The sequence below is a fragment of the Hydra viridissima genome, unplaced genomic scaffold, assembly GCF_058129835.1.
Source record: "Hydra viridissima isolate aposymbiotic clone 2 unplaced genomic scaffold, HvirCarnegie_v1 scaffold_1, whole genome shotgun sequence".
In the NCBI taxonomy this organism is placed as follows: domain Eukaryota; kingdom Metazoa; phylum Cnidaria; class Hydrozoa; order Anthoathecata; family Hydridae; genus Hydra; species Hydra viridissima.
The window spans coordinates 40,759,768-40,775,291 of NW_028324300.1; the positions used below are offsets into that span (position 1 = coordinate 40,759,768).

A 15,524-nucleotide genomic window follows, 5' to 3' on the forward strand; every position below is an offset into this window, starting at 1 on the left:
TTGTCACATCTAACACTGTGTATGAAAGTTCCATCCACGTATCGTGTTATTGCTGTTGATTGTCGCATTTGTCAAGCTTGTCCTCTAAGAAAGCAATTTTTTTTTGGTCTTGCTTCATCTACTGTTGTGTTTGGTTTTCTTTTTACCAGTTTTGTATAAGGCATTTTAGTTCTTTTGATAGCGTTTCAGGAGGCGTCTTTACTTTGTGTTGTGGAGCGTTTTATGAGGCGTTATATTTTTTGTGTCTTTTATACTTAGTATTTACTTAATCCTTTTTTCTATTGGTTACAAACTGGTTTTATTCTTGTTAGCCTTGCTAGTACGAAAGATTTACAAATACTTAACCCTCCGGCCGACCAACCGACCGCCCGGGTCGCTTGCCTATCCCGACCGACCATGCCACTATGAGATCTCATAGTTGATGGTCGGTCGGGTTATTATTTGGATAACTGTGTTCATTTTTATGAATATCATTATCACTCCAGCTACAAATTTCAGAATAATCATCAACTTTATCACCAATTTCATTAGTACACACAGAACTGTTCAGAGAACTAGCATCAAAAAATATTTTATTAACGACAGCATTTATTTTTCGCCTTTTTGTAGAATATGAATATAAATTATTACTCATTCTGAAAATAAAGAAAAGCAGAACTATAATAAACTAAAATAATTTAAATTAATAAACAGAATTTAAATTTAAAGTAATTTAGTAATACAATACTGTAATAGCAATGTAATTTAAACTGTAAATTACCAATGTATACATAATACAAAATTAGTAATATAATACTGTAATAGTTATGTAGACTATATAAAAGACTATAAATTTTAACGCGGTAGTGCTGTAGTGATAGAGCGCTTGCCTTGTAAGTGTGAGGTTTGGAGTTCGACTCTCACAACATCCCTGGAACATCTACCGCACTTAACTAAATTTCTATGCGCAGCTGCCTTGTTCGTCAAGGTTTTTGTTTCAGATTTAAGATGGGGTATACCACAATTATTAAAAAAAAAACTAGCCTTCTCAATTGTAGTGGGCCTTCGACAGGTGAATAATAGAAAAAATATAGTTAATAAAAATTTAACAAAAAAATAATGATAATTACCAATAACTACTAAGAGCCTAAAGTTCTTATATTATATTAAGTTCTTATATATTTCGAGGGTTAAGAAGCAACCTTTAATCTGCCAAAAATATAACTGGTTTAAATAAATGTGCTTCTGGCACTTTAAAAATATAATTGTTTTAAACAGTTATATTTTTGGGAGATTAAAGGTTGCTTCTTAACCCTCCTTAACCCCTTAAATTTTAGGAAAGGTTGTGTTAAACGTGTTTAAAGTGTTTAACATTTGAAACCAAAATTAAACCATCAGCAAATACAAATTTATTGGGTGAAAAATGCAAACTGTTACGTGATATGCTAAAAATGTAATCCATCACTTAAGGTAACAAGGTGAGTTTTCAGCTTGGGGCCTATCACAATAATCATCTTTGCCAGCAACTGTTTAAATAAAAAAGTGCTGTGATATATATATATATATATATATATATATATATATATATATATATATATATATATATATATATATATATATATATATATATATATATATATATATATATATATATATATATATATATACACTGTGTGACAAAAGTTATCGTGCACTTTAAAAAAATTACTAACTCTTAATTTAGAATAAAAGAAATGCAAGGAACAAGTTAAAAACTGAATAAAAACTATTTGGTTTATAATTATTTAAACAAAAATTGAAAAAACAGAACAAGAAAAAAATTTTATTTTAATATCTTGATGAAAAAGCAAGAAAAGTAACAAAAAGAAGGTGACAAAGGTTATCGTACGCTTTCAAAATAGTACACTTTGATAAATATTATAGGAACTAAACTTATATTTTAGTATCGTGTATTTTGTCCTTTAGCTTTTACAACAGCAGCAAGACGTCTTGACATCGATTCAACGAGTTTTTTTTGTAATAGACAGATCGATTGATTCCCACGTCTTTACAATTTGGACTTTTAATTGTTCAATGGTGTTTACACCTGTTCTATCTATTCGTCTATCGATTTCATCCCATAAATGTTCTATTACATTCAAATCAGGGCTTTTAGGTGGATGATTTTGTATGTCGCAACCTTTTTTTTCCATAAATTCCATCACATCTTTGGCCTTATGTTTGGGATCGTTATCTTGAAGAAAAACGAAGTCATCACCAATACCAAGATTACGTGCTGATTGTTCAACATTTTCTTTAACAATACGTTTATAGTAATGTTTATCCATGTTTCCTTCAATAAATACTAACTTTCCAACACCTGCTGCCGACATACATCCCCAAACCATTACTGATCCATTTCCGTGTTTAAATGTTCGGACTGCAGTTCCATTTTCTAAGCAATTTTTTGAAGAACGCCATACACGAATTCTACCATCAGATCTTTTTACATTAAATTTAGACTCATCTGTCCATAAGACTTTATTCCAGAATGAGTCTGGCATATCAATGTACGTTTTAGCATAGTTTAATCGAAGCTTACAATTTTTATCACTAATACAAGGAACCTTTCTTGGAACGCGACTCACTATTCCTTGTCTTTTAAGACTTCGAATGACTGTTTTTGGACTAATTTTAACCCCCAAATCGTTTTCTTTTTTTGCAAGCTAAAGTTTTGGTACTTACAAAACGATTTTTCTTGATTGTGGAAGCTAAGCTTCGTTCAGCACGCTGCTTCAGTTTTTTTGGACGACCACTTCGGGGCAAATCAGCTAATTTTCCTGTTTTTTTGAACTTGTTAATAATTGAAGAAACTGTGGATTTTTTAGAATCAACAATTTTTGCAATACAATTTAACGATTTTCCTTCATTCCAATGCTTAATTATTAGCTTACGAATTTCTACAGTGGTCTTAACCCGTTTCGAGCTCATTTTACTTTTTTTTAACCAAAAAATTCATTTAAAACAATTGAAAATAATCTTAAAGTGTTTATAGTTTACTTTATTTTCAAAAATGTATGAAAAATGGTGGACATAACGGTTTGGAGTTAAATAAATATTAGTGTACGCCAAGTGTACGATAACTTTTGTCATCATTTTTAATGTACATTTTTCAAATTTTGAGCCTAATTTTAATGTTATTTCAATATAAATTCCAAAAAACTCATAAATTAACAAAACAAATACTATTAAAAAAAAAAATTATAAATAATTTTCATTTAATATAGCAGAAAAATTGTGTCTATATTGAAATTACTTTTTTTTTCTAGGCGTACAATAACTTTTGTCACACAGTGTATATATATATATATATATATATATATATATATATATATATATATATATATATATATATATATAACATTCATTTAGAGCAAATGAAATCAAAAGTTAGGAAAAAAAAATTAAAACTAACATTTGGTTAAACCAAACGTTTGTTTTAAATGGTTTAATTTATAATCTATATAAATCCTTTATAAACATCCAACATTAAATAAGACAATTATTATAAGCTTGATTAATTTCACAAATAACTTATATCATATTAGTTAAAATCAATCATTTTAATCAAAACAACGCTAAAATAAATCGCACATTACTATCCGATTAACCATTTTTATTTAGAAAAAAACCTTTTTAAATTCTGCAAAAGGAAGTTGAAAAACTCAAGACTTAAAAGGTGTTAAGTCTCAGAGAATCAAATAAAACAATAGTGGTATCAGTACAATTAAGGAAACTAGATCCTTAATCATACCATTCTAATCCAATACTGTACCACTCTCTTGATTTCAAATACTTTACAACTTCGCAAATATTTTATGATTTTAGATTTAAGGGATTGAAATAACTGATTAAAACGAACGGTTTTTGTTGGTAAGCTTTATTGATTATTGTAGCTTTATTGATTCTGTTTTTGATTTACACCGGACACAGTCAACATGACACCAGCCATGACAAGTGAGACATTTTATCATATTCTTTTTTATATTTTCTTCACAAAGATAACAAAACCAGCATTTTCTGTGAAGAGATGTATTTGCATTATTGAACTTTTTTACACCATTAATGTCTTGTTCTGCCTTTTTAGTTGATCTTGGTGAAGTTGTACTAGAGAGTGTATCTTTATAAGCGCTACTTCCCGAGAAAATAAATCCGGCTAATCCTGTTAAGTACTTGATAAGTTTACTACTAATACTTAGGGACTGTTTATATGGATCGGACTGGCTCTGTTAGTCGTGCTGTCTCATTTCGGTGAGATGAATATTGTTATTAAGTTTATATGGGTTTTTTCTAGCCCACTAAACCGGGATGAAATATTTGTTTACATCACGTGCCCAATTTAAAAAATTAAAAGCTGAAAAAAATGATTCCTTACCATTACATAAACAAATTTTCACCTTTACAACTTTAAAAATGATCAATATACAAGCTATTAATATTCAAATTTTCATCTTTTACAATTTACAATGGCTATTAAAAAGAAAAGGGATTTTAATCAGTTGATAATTCTTGATTTATTGAGTTCTAGGCGTCTTATATAAAGAAGATCAAAATTAACTTAAAAAAATCAGGATAAAAAGAAGCTGCTGGTTTTATTTTGGACACACCAATTTGTGGTGGCAAAATCTCATATTAAACATTACACCTGAAAAATGTCATAAAAAAAACTTTCGATTAGATAAATATTCATTTTTTAAAATTGTTTCCTTCTTGAACCTAATATATCTCCAGATTCTTACTAATCAAATATAAGAGCAATCACACCAGATAAAAAAGTTGCTATAACGCTTTACTATTTAAAAGACAGCGGTACATTGAACATGACAGCAAACACTTTTGAAATTGCAGTTTGTACTACTTCAGCCATTTTTGAAGTTTGTAATGCTATAGTAAAGTATTTAGGACCAAGGTTTATTTATTTACCAAAAAAAAACAGCAAATGAGAGAAAAAATATCTGAGTTTGAGTCAAAATTTTGAATGACTCAAGCCTTTGGTTGTATTGATGGAACTCACATTCAGTGGCAGAACTTCAAAATTTGGGCCCCCCCGCAAAAGAATGTTTTTTTAAAAAGAAATAAAGCTTCGCATATTAAATAGATATTTATTTCATATATCATATTTAAAAACAAAAAATTAAATAAAGATAAAGATAACTTCAAAACGAAACTAAAACTTAACCGAACTTAAATAGTGAAAACTTTCCTCCTTGATTTCATATTGGCAAAATCGGTAATGATGTTTTTCATTTCCATTTTTCCAGCCGCTTTTGCCTCAATAGAAACTATTGCAAGGTCGCTTAAACGTTCTTTACCAATGGTATTTCGTAAATAATTTTTTATTATTTTAAGTTTCGAAAAAGAACGTTCAGCTGATGCAACAGTAACAGGTAATGTAAGAAACAATAACAATGCTGTTATCACTTGTGAAACGCTTGCAGCTATAGTTGACAATTTTACTATTAAAAGGTCAGCCAATTCACGTATAGATGATATTAGATAGCATTGACTTTACCATAACCATTTGCAGCGGAAATTCAGTTGTTATATCTTCACTATATTTTCTCTGAATGGCTTCTGCACAGCTTATGATCTCACGTTCTTTCATTACCATTAATTTATTTGGATGGATGTAGGAAAATAATTGTACCACTTCTCGCATTCCTTTTAATTTATTGTCGAGTTGGTTGATAACGACGTCCAAAATTTTTATAAAAATATTGATGCGAAAAATTTCTACTATCAAAATTTCTACTATCAAAACGGTGATCTGTAGATAATTCGTCAAAATGCCTTTTCACAATTTTTCTTCTTTTTTGAAAAAATATTGCAGGAATCTGCCACGTAGTCGCTATTTCTACCGCTTCAAGTTTTGCTGAATCAAACATCTTTCTATATTATTTTAAATTTTTGCTGGCATTTTCTAGAGAACCTGAAGCTGCCGTAAGATCTAAATTTTTAGTTTGCAGCAATTTTGATGGTATATGTACCTCATTAAGGATTTTTGACAAAAGCACGCATAAAAAAACAAATTCGAAACTGCTCATATTTTTTTGTATTCGTACTGCTTCTTCGCGTTCTTCACGTTTTGTACTTGTTATTGATATCTCGGAAAGAGCTTTCATTATATCAAGAAAGCGAATTTTAACGGCGAAAAGAGAAGTATATCGTCCTGCCCATCGCGTTGGATTTAACCTTTTTAATGTTATTTGTGATTCTCCTGTATATTTGGATAGTAGATCCCACCTGTTTATGCTATTTCCGAAAAATGAATACACATCTTCTAGCATTACAAAAAATGAAGCAACTTCAACACAACATTTAACCGCATCGTTAATAACAAGATTTAAATTATGAGCTGCGCAATGCATATACATAGCATTGGGTTGATTTTTCTTAAAAAGGGCCTGAACCCCATTGTATATCCCACTCATGACGTTCGCACCATCTTAACCTTGACCCCTGCAGTTACTTAATTTTATATGATGTTTTTCTAACAGATTTAAAACTTCTTCATGTAGTCCAGCAGCAGTGTGGTTATATATTTCCGTCAATCCCAAGAAAACTTCTTTAATTTCAATTGATGTGGCTTCATCTTTTTCATTTTTAATAATTTTTACGTATCTAAATACTTGACTGAGCTGATCTCTTTTAGTAATATCTTGTGTTGTATCCATTATAATTGAATAAAAAGGTGAACTATTAATATCAGCTGTAAGAGTGGCTTTTAAATGTGTTGCAAGGCAATGTATGACTTCATTTTCAATTTGATGGCTTAAATATTTTATAGATCCATTTGGCATACTCAAAACTTGCTTCATAACATTATCATATTTAGCTAAAAGTTGAACTTGGGTTAAAAAATTTCCATTATATTCATTGTCAAATGATTCACGATGACCACGAAAAGCCAAAGAATTTTTACAAAGTGCTAATGTTATATTTACTATCCGCTCTAAGACTTGCACCCAAAAACTTGATTGGTATTGTATTTGTTCTTCTATATTTTTATCAATTGTTTCATTATGTCCCCATTTTTCATAAATGCAACAAGCAAATATATGTTGTTGACTATTTTCGTGAATTTTAATTTTTTTAGAAAGACCACGCCAATCTCTGACACCATGCTCACGCCAGTTATCCTTTGCTTTTCGTTCTTCTGAGAAAAGCCAACAAGGCTCACAATAAACGGCATCAAGTTTTGGGGAATAGCAAAGCCACATTTTTTCTATAGATCCATATTTTGTGGTAGTTTTAAAATATTTCTTGGAAAACCTACGGTTTTCTTGCAAGGGGTCGCGTATAAAAGAACCTTTTGGCCGACACGATTCCGATAATACAATTATTTTCTTAATATCTTTTGTTAGTATTTTACAATGAAAATTTGCAATGTCAGTAGAAAATAATTCACTTGATTTTTCTAAATTAATTTGTTCAATGGCGTCATTCGTATCAGAGTTTGAATCTTCCTGGTCTTCATTTCGGTGGTTTCTCGGAGACCTATTCACATCTTCTTCGTTCACATTTTTATTACCAGTAGCAATGTTTTCTTCGATATCATCATGTTCTACTGACTGATTTATACATACCACTTCTGCAGAGTTTTGACTTTCCACTTCCGTTTCCGCTCGCTTTTCGATTGGTTTCAAAAACGTTGTTAGCTTCGGCAATTTAGCTAAAGTAGCTTTTGTTTCTTTTAACTTTCTTCTTTTTGCTGCACCGCTTGTACTACTTAATTTCTTTTCCATTATTATGAGTCAAAATCTAAATTATTAAAAATTTGTAAATTCAGTACCTGTTGTAAAATTTTTAATTATTACAAATTTATTAATTACCTTTTATTAAATATATCAGTGAAGTAATAAACTCTCGTGCAACAATACTTTATTATTCGTAACACGATTAAATAAATTGGAGACTAGTAATTCAGATAAAATAAGAAATGAAAAGTTAACTTAATACAACGGAAGATTTAATATAAAATTGAAAATGAGAACATACATTTAAAAGTTAATTTGTATATGCAACAAGGATTATAGAATCATTATCCTTGATATGCAACGACATAACAAATAATATTGTTTATTTTTTAAAAATATTGAATATGCAACTAAGAACTTATAAATTGAAGAACTTCTTACAGTTTAAAAAAAATTTATACACGACAAATTATTGCTTTTCCCGAATTCAGTCTAATTGTCTAATTCATACACAAACACAACATAACGGTATAAAAATTAACTATACAATAACATCTGGCAGTTCGCAGCTGATAATCGTACTTTATTTCTCAATTGCCTATGCAATTTTAAAAAGGTTTAAACTTTTCGTTCAAATGTAAACTACGCACTCCAATACAAAAATAAATTTTTGAACAATATATTTTAATACGATGGATGACATTTTTTTTTATCCAAGTTTTATATTTTAGGGCCCACTATACCTGCGGAAAAGAGTTTTATAGTATAAATATTATTGAGAGTATAATTTTTTTTATATGAGAGCCCCCTATAGCTGGTAGGTTCCCCCGCAACGCAGGGTCCTGCGTCCAGTAGTTCCACCACTGCTCACATTCCCATTGTTTGTCCAACTAATCATTCTCAGGATTATTTTTGTTACAAACAATACTATTCATTACATGTTCATGTTTGTGATTACAAAGGCAGCTTTTTGGATGTTGAATGTATGTGGCCTGGTAGTGTGTATGATGCTAAAGCCTTTTCAAATTCTTCTATTAATACTAATTTGAGATGTTCAAGACTTCCAGGAACCTTTTAAACTATTTCTAAGAGCAAAATAAAAGTTCAATGCTAGCTAATTGGAGATCCTGCATATCCACTACTTCCACATTTTATGAAAGAATATAGTACATGCAAGAAAAATGAAGAAGTCATTTTTAACAGTATTTTGAGGACTGCACGCAACCCTATAGAATATGTTTTTGGTCGCCTTAAATCACCTTGGAAATTTTGATCAAAAAAATGGATTTAAAACTTGAAAAGATTCTAGCAGTAATTTATACATGTTTTATTTTATATAACTTTTGGGAATGACACAATATCTGTATTAATGAAGAGTTAGTAAAAATACAAGTTCAGGTAATAAATGAAAATGAAAGAAATTTTAGAAACTTACAAGATCCAGTTTTTTCTTGTATTGACGGTGAAGGTGAAGTTATTCGAAAAGCATTAATTGAGTACATCAATGAAAATTTTGTTCAAAAGCAAACTCTTTACACAGAATAAAATCAAATATAGCAAAAAAACAATACCTATCTTTTAACAAAATAAAAAGTTTCTTATATTTTTGTTCCGGTTTTGTTTTTTATCGTAATTTATTATCGTAATAAAACAGTTAATTTTAATTATAAGCTTTTCACAACTTTATTTGTAAACATTTTTAAAAGAGTTTCTTAAAGATTTTTAGTCACTAAAAAATATATCCATGACTTAAGACTTTTTAATAACATAAGTGCTTACATGTCTAATAAAGTTCCTAAATAACATCTAGCTAAGCCTGTTTATTTCTATCGTTAGTTGACTTTTTGTGGCTTTCGTTTTTCTGAATTCAAATAGGTTGAAAAGCTCTATTGTTTTGATAAATAAAATGCTGAGGTGTAAGAGTTTGAACAGCAGATGTTTGTTGTTGAGAGATCAGTGTTTTGGAAAGTAATTCCATAGAGGAACACAAACCCTTGCTTAGATCACTAATTGATTTACTAATGTCTTTTATGCTATCAGAAAAAGATTCATTATGACTTTAGATAGATCTTTGCGAAGCTCTCCATCACTATTCATTTCATTTAAAAAAAGTTTACCTCTCTGTGCTGCTGAAAAATTTTTTTTCAAGCATTTTTCTTTATTGTCAATAAGTTTTGAAACGACAGATGTGTTTCTGTTGTTTTTTTTGTTTTAATTCATTTTTATTATCGCTACAGTCAGAAATATTTTCGTGATAACTGATTACGTTTTCAATATTATTTAAAGTTATTTTTTCATTACTTGAAATACCAAACGGTAATGGCATACTATTAGCTGAACCACCCCATATCGAGACAAGATTATCATTGTGTCAAAAATGATTTTCCCACTGCCACTTCTTGACCCAGACACTACAGCTTTAGAAAATGCTTGTCTAATTTCTTTTGTTTTTTCCTGTATTCTTTTTGTTCCTCAAGAAATTAACTTTTTTTTCGACAAAACTCTGACTTCAGGAGGGCTTGGTCTTGACTAGATAGCTGTTTAAAACTAAAAGGTAAATTTGGAATGTCTGATCCTGAGCCAAACAAGTTTTTATCGACATATTTATTTGCCCTATCCTTTTTGATATAAGAATACTGTGCTTGTTTATCAGCGTCAGAGTGTAAATTTTTAAACATCATAAAGGATTTATATGCTTGTATAGACTCTATTAAATCTTCTACCATTTTTGCACCCCATTTAAATTGCTTGTTTAAACTTCCAGATACTTTTTTAGTTTTATTTTTATATTCGTCAGAATGTTTGCTTAAACTTCCAAAGACATCATTCGCTTTTTTACTTTCTTGAGAATTTAATTCTTGTATTTCAACTTCGTCAGAATGATTGCTTAAACATTCACAAGCTTTATTTGTTTCATTATCTTCTTTATAATTAAATTCGAGCGTTTCACTTTGGTTAGACATTTTTAAAATTCATTTAAAAAAAAAAGACACATGCGTATTATGAAGAATCCGGTAATGTAAACAAGTTTAATTTTTATATGTAAATCTTAAAGCTCTCGAGTTCTCGTTTAAATGAGCCAGCTCGGCTAAACGGGCTAGCCCGGTTCATATAAACAGCCACTTAGAAAGTTTCCGACGAGTACTTACTAGAAACTTAGTAGAATTAGTAGGAAACTTAGTGGGAAAAATAAAGTGTTTACTCGGAACTTAGTAGGTTTTACTAATACAACTTACTAAGTAATTATCAGGATTAGTAGGGTTTTTTTTCTCGGTTAAGTATTACTTTCTAGTTTTAGTCAATAGTTTATTTAGTTAATTTCATATTTTTATTTAAGGCTTTATTGAATTATTTGAGTTTTAAAGATTTCAAATACAGTACTGTGCAAAAGAAAGTAGCACCTAAGAGAATTTTAGAATATTCAGGATAAAATGTCAAACAAAAGAAAATTAAAATTAAATACAGGCACAAACATTTTTTATTAAGTTGTGTAAAATAATGCAAGTTTTATTAAAAACATTTAAATTTATAACTATACATAGAGACTTTACTAATATTTAGTGTGACTAACTTTATTTACAATAACATCTTGGAGCATTTTATTTATACTTTTATACAGATTTTCAATAAATGTGATACGGATATTATACCATTCATCTTTTAGAACATTCAAAGCTCATTTACATTCTTTGGCAACCTTTCCATCTCCTTTTTGTCTAAGTAGTCCCTAACATCTTCGATTATGTTCAAATCAGGGCTCTGAGGAGGCCAAGACATGTTTTAAAGCACTCCTTCTTCATCCAGATTTGAAAAATAATTTTAAACTAATTTATAAGTATGTTTGGGATCGTTATCCTGTTGTAGGATAAAATAATCCCCTGTAAGTTGTCGTCCAGAAGGCTCAGTATCGTTATGTAAAATATTTTTTATATTTTTCACCTGTCAGCTTTTCTGTTATTCTAACAATATCCTCTGCCCCTTTTTTTGAAATACACCCCCAAACTTGAATATTCCCTCCAACATGTTTGATAGTTGATGCTAGATATGGCTCCTTCAATCTATCTCCCTTTATATTCCTAAAATACTGATGTCTATTTGTCCCAAAAATTTGAAATTTAGATTCGTCTGTAAACAATACCTTATCCCATTGATTTTTCTGCCACTCTTTGTGTTTTCTGGAGTGTTTTAATTTTTTTTTATTATTACCTTTGCATAGTAATGGTTTTTTAATTGTTACACAACCTTTTAATCCAGGTTTTAATAAAGATTGTTGTACAGTAGATGCATGTACTAAAGTTCCACAAGCTCTTTTAAGATCTTGAACGAGTTCTGCGATTACTTTCTTGGGAATTTGTAGCGCTGTTATTTTTAAAAACTGTTTATCACGTGGACTAAACTTTTTGGGAAGACCAGATTTCTTTTTATCCGCTACATCACCAGGTTCAATATATTTTTAAACTATTTTTTTAACTGACGCTCGCAAACAATTCACACGTTTAGTTATTTTAACTTGACTATAGCCCCTCTTCACGTAAAACAATGATGCAATTTCTGTCATTTATCGATATTTTTGGAATTTTATTCGTATCGAAAAGTTACTTTATTATTACACAAAACTTTTGAAATAAAAAAAAAAATTTAAAACGAAAAAAACTCTGAAAAACACGATAACTCAACAGTAACTAAATATTCTTCTCCACACTCTTATTTATCAAAAAATATTTAACAACAACAAATTTAAGCAAAATAAATAGAACAGTGGTTGATGTAATCAATTTCAGGAGTTGATCCTTGTCCGTAATAAATAAACAGACATTATAAGTGGGTGAAAAACGATACAAGTTGAAGCCATCTAATAAATATTTATAAAAGAAATAAATAAATATAGCTTTATTTTAAACGATATCTTAGTTTAATTTAACAAAAACTCAACATTATTTACTTATATTTATTTAAACGTACATTTTTTAAAAATTTTCTTAGGTGCTACTATCTTTTGCACAGTACTGTATATATTAGCAGGGTTATTTTTCAAGAAATATGTGTGTTTAAGTAAAAAAATTATTATTTTTCAAATTTTACTTAAACAGATAATTCTTGAAAAAATAACCCTACAAATCTAATTTAACTAGTCACCTAAGCAACGAGGACGCTTATTTATAAAACAATAAAAATAACAAATAATAAAGTGTTAGGTTGTTTAACAAGAACATTTAGAAAAATATTAATTCTTATGGTAATTTCGCAGGTGCCAGTAGAATAAATGCACCTATAAGATTTGTCTTGATCTTTTATGAACATAACTGTATGTATAACGAAATTTATAAAAAGCTTAATGTAGTTCAACAACTTAATAACATATATTTTACAATAAAAACGCATTTTGAATTCACCATAATTTTAGAACAATGAAAAGGTTTCATTATCATTTTTCCATAACTATAAAAATCAAAGTTATAAGTGTATGTATATATATATATGTATATATATATATATATATATATATATATATATATATATATATATATATATATATATATATATATATATACATATATATATATATACAGTGGCAGCGTTAGGGTAGGGCCTGGTTGGGCGATGGCCCAGGGCGCCGAATATAAAGGGGCGAAATTTAGCCTTTTTTTGTATGGGGTTCAATTGAGCTAGGGGCGCCGTAGAAATTTCGCCCAGGGCGCTGGTAGTGCTAAAACCGGCACTGTATATATATTATATATCAGTGTTCGGAAAGTTCCTTTTTAAAAAATCTCGTTCCGTTCCCCTTTCATTTCGTAAAAAAAGAACGCGCTCCAATTCCTCGTTCTATATTTAAAGAAGGAATCCGTTTCACGTTCCATAGAAAATAGAACTCATTCCTACTTCGTTCCTTTTATTAAACTTATTTTTACATTGTAAATGATATTACTTATAGCACATTTATGACAAAATGATAGTAGATCTATTGTTTCGCTAAGAGAGCGAAGCTTTTTTAACGCGCTTTATTTAATCATTACTTTTAAAAAATTTTTAAATATTTCTGGTGCCCTGTCGGCCTGGTCTGCCTCATCATTTACTTTATACACATATAATTAATATATTAATTTCAGTTCAGAAGTATGAACATTATAAAAATGTTATTGGAAAGTAAAAATTTAGAAAGTAAGTAAAAAGTATGAAGACAGAGAAAGTTTTAGACACCAGTTTTATTTTGTTTCAATATGACTTACTTTTCAAATGGAGAGTCACCCAATGTATGCCTCTTTTCAGTCATTAAATTAGAACCTGTCGAAAATAGTCATTTAACCGGAGAACTCGACGGAAGAGGTGTGTTAAGTTCTAAAAACAAAATTTAATACTGCTTTTAATACTGTTTTGTTTGGCGTTATTAAATAAACTTCTAATGTATTGTGAATTTTTTCAGCAATTCAATTTGATTTATTTTGCTTACTCCATAATGAGGAACACTTGTCCATTGCTTTCCTATAAATTTTCTTGAAATTAGTTTCTGAAGTCTGCACCATTTTCCCAACATCAATATTTGCTATTAAGTCGCATGACATGCACATCTAAAATGTTGTGATAATTGAACAAATAAGTCATTCTCTTCTTGTTCATTACTACTTTAGTCCAAAGTTTCACACAAATTTACATTCTCATCACATAAATTGTCATTGCCATTATCTTCATCATCATCATTATTGCTATCTTCTTTTTTCTCTGAATTTTCTGATATTTGGATATGATTTAAAAGCTTTTACAAAATTCGAACCACTGTCTGTTGTTGTAGCAACTATCTTGTCTTGTATTTTATAGGTTGTATGAATCTTATACAAAACTGTAGCCAAAACAGTATATTTTTGTCTTCCGTTTTTACAACTTCATGCTAAAGGTTCTGAATGACGGTGAAGAGTCTTTTGATCTATCCAATGGCAAGTCACCCCAATATAACCTCTTTTACCTTTACTCCTATAGTCAGATATTGTTGAAACATACATAACATCTCCAAGTATTGAAGTATTATCTTCAATCATTGATAAATATAGATTATTAATACGTAGCTTTAGAGTTTTACTACAAATAATCTTCAGGTCTTTAGGAAGGCCTAACTTCACCAAATTCACAAATGATGGTTTATCAACTATAGTTAAAGGTTATGTTTCACTAACAATAAAACTGACAACAAGTTGATCTAAACTTTTTTGATTTGATTTAAAATGCTCGTTTCCTTTTTTGGTTCCATATTTCTCCAAAGTAGATTGCACCACTCCTTTTTTATTAAATATGCTGTCACTCTTTATCTATTTTATATGCAATATAAAATAGATAAAAAGTAATAGCATATTTAATACAATTTATATATATATATATATATATATATATATATATATATATATATATATATATATATATATATATATATATATATATATATATATATATATATATATATATATATTAGGGCCCTGCGAATCGGCATTTTTAGTTTCGAATCGAATCTTGAATCGAAGCACGTCTTGATTCGCGAATCGAATCGAATCACTAGTTGAAAAAAATTTAAGTTTTTTATCTTTATTTTTATGTATACTATTCAAAATATTACAAAATTTGAATGTTATTTGAACAAACTCTTTTTGTTACTTCTAGCCCAAATTAACCGTTCCGCATTTTGCTCGGAAAGACTATTGCGTTTACTGTCGATCACTTCTCCTCCCACAGAGTTAACTCTTTCAGACGAACAATTTTTAGCTTGAACAGCAAGAAAATCAGTTGCAACTTTTGATAATTAAGGGAAAATGTTACGTTTGTTTT

At 29.2% G+C, this 15,524-nt stretch overlaps 2 pseudogenes; both read right to left on the bottom strand.

The window, feature by feature from the left end:
• Positions 1 to 15,524, bottom strand: part of LOC149895014 (uncharacterized) — a 148,869-nt pseudogene that overhangs the window by 69,447 nt on the left and 63,898 nt on the right.
• Positions 5,203 to 6,865, bottom strand: LOC149895024 (zinc finger MYM-type protein 1-like; annotated as a pseudogene).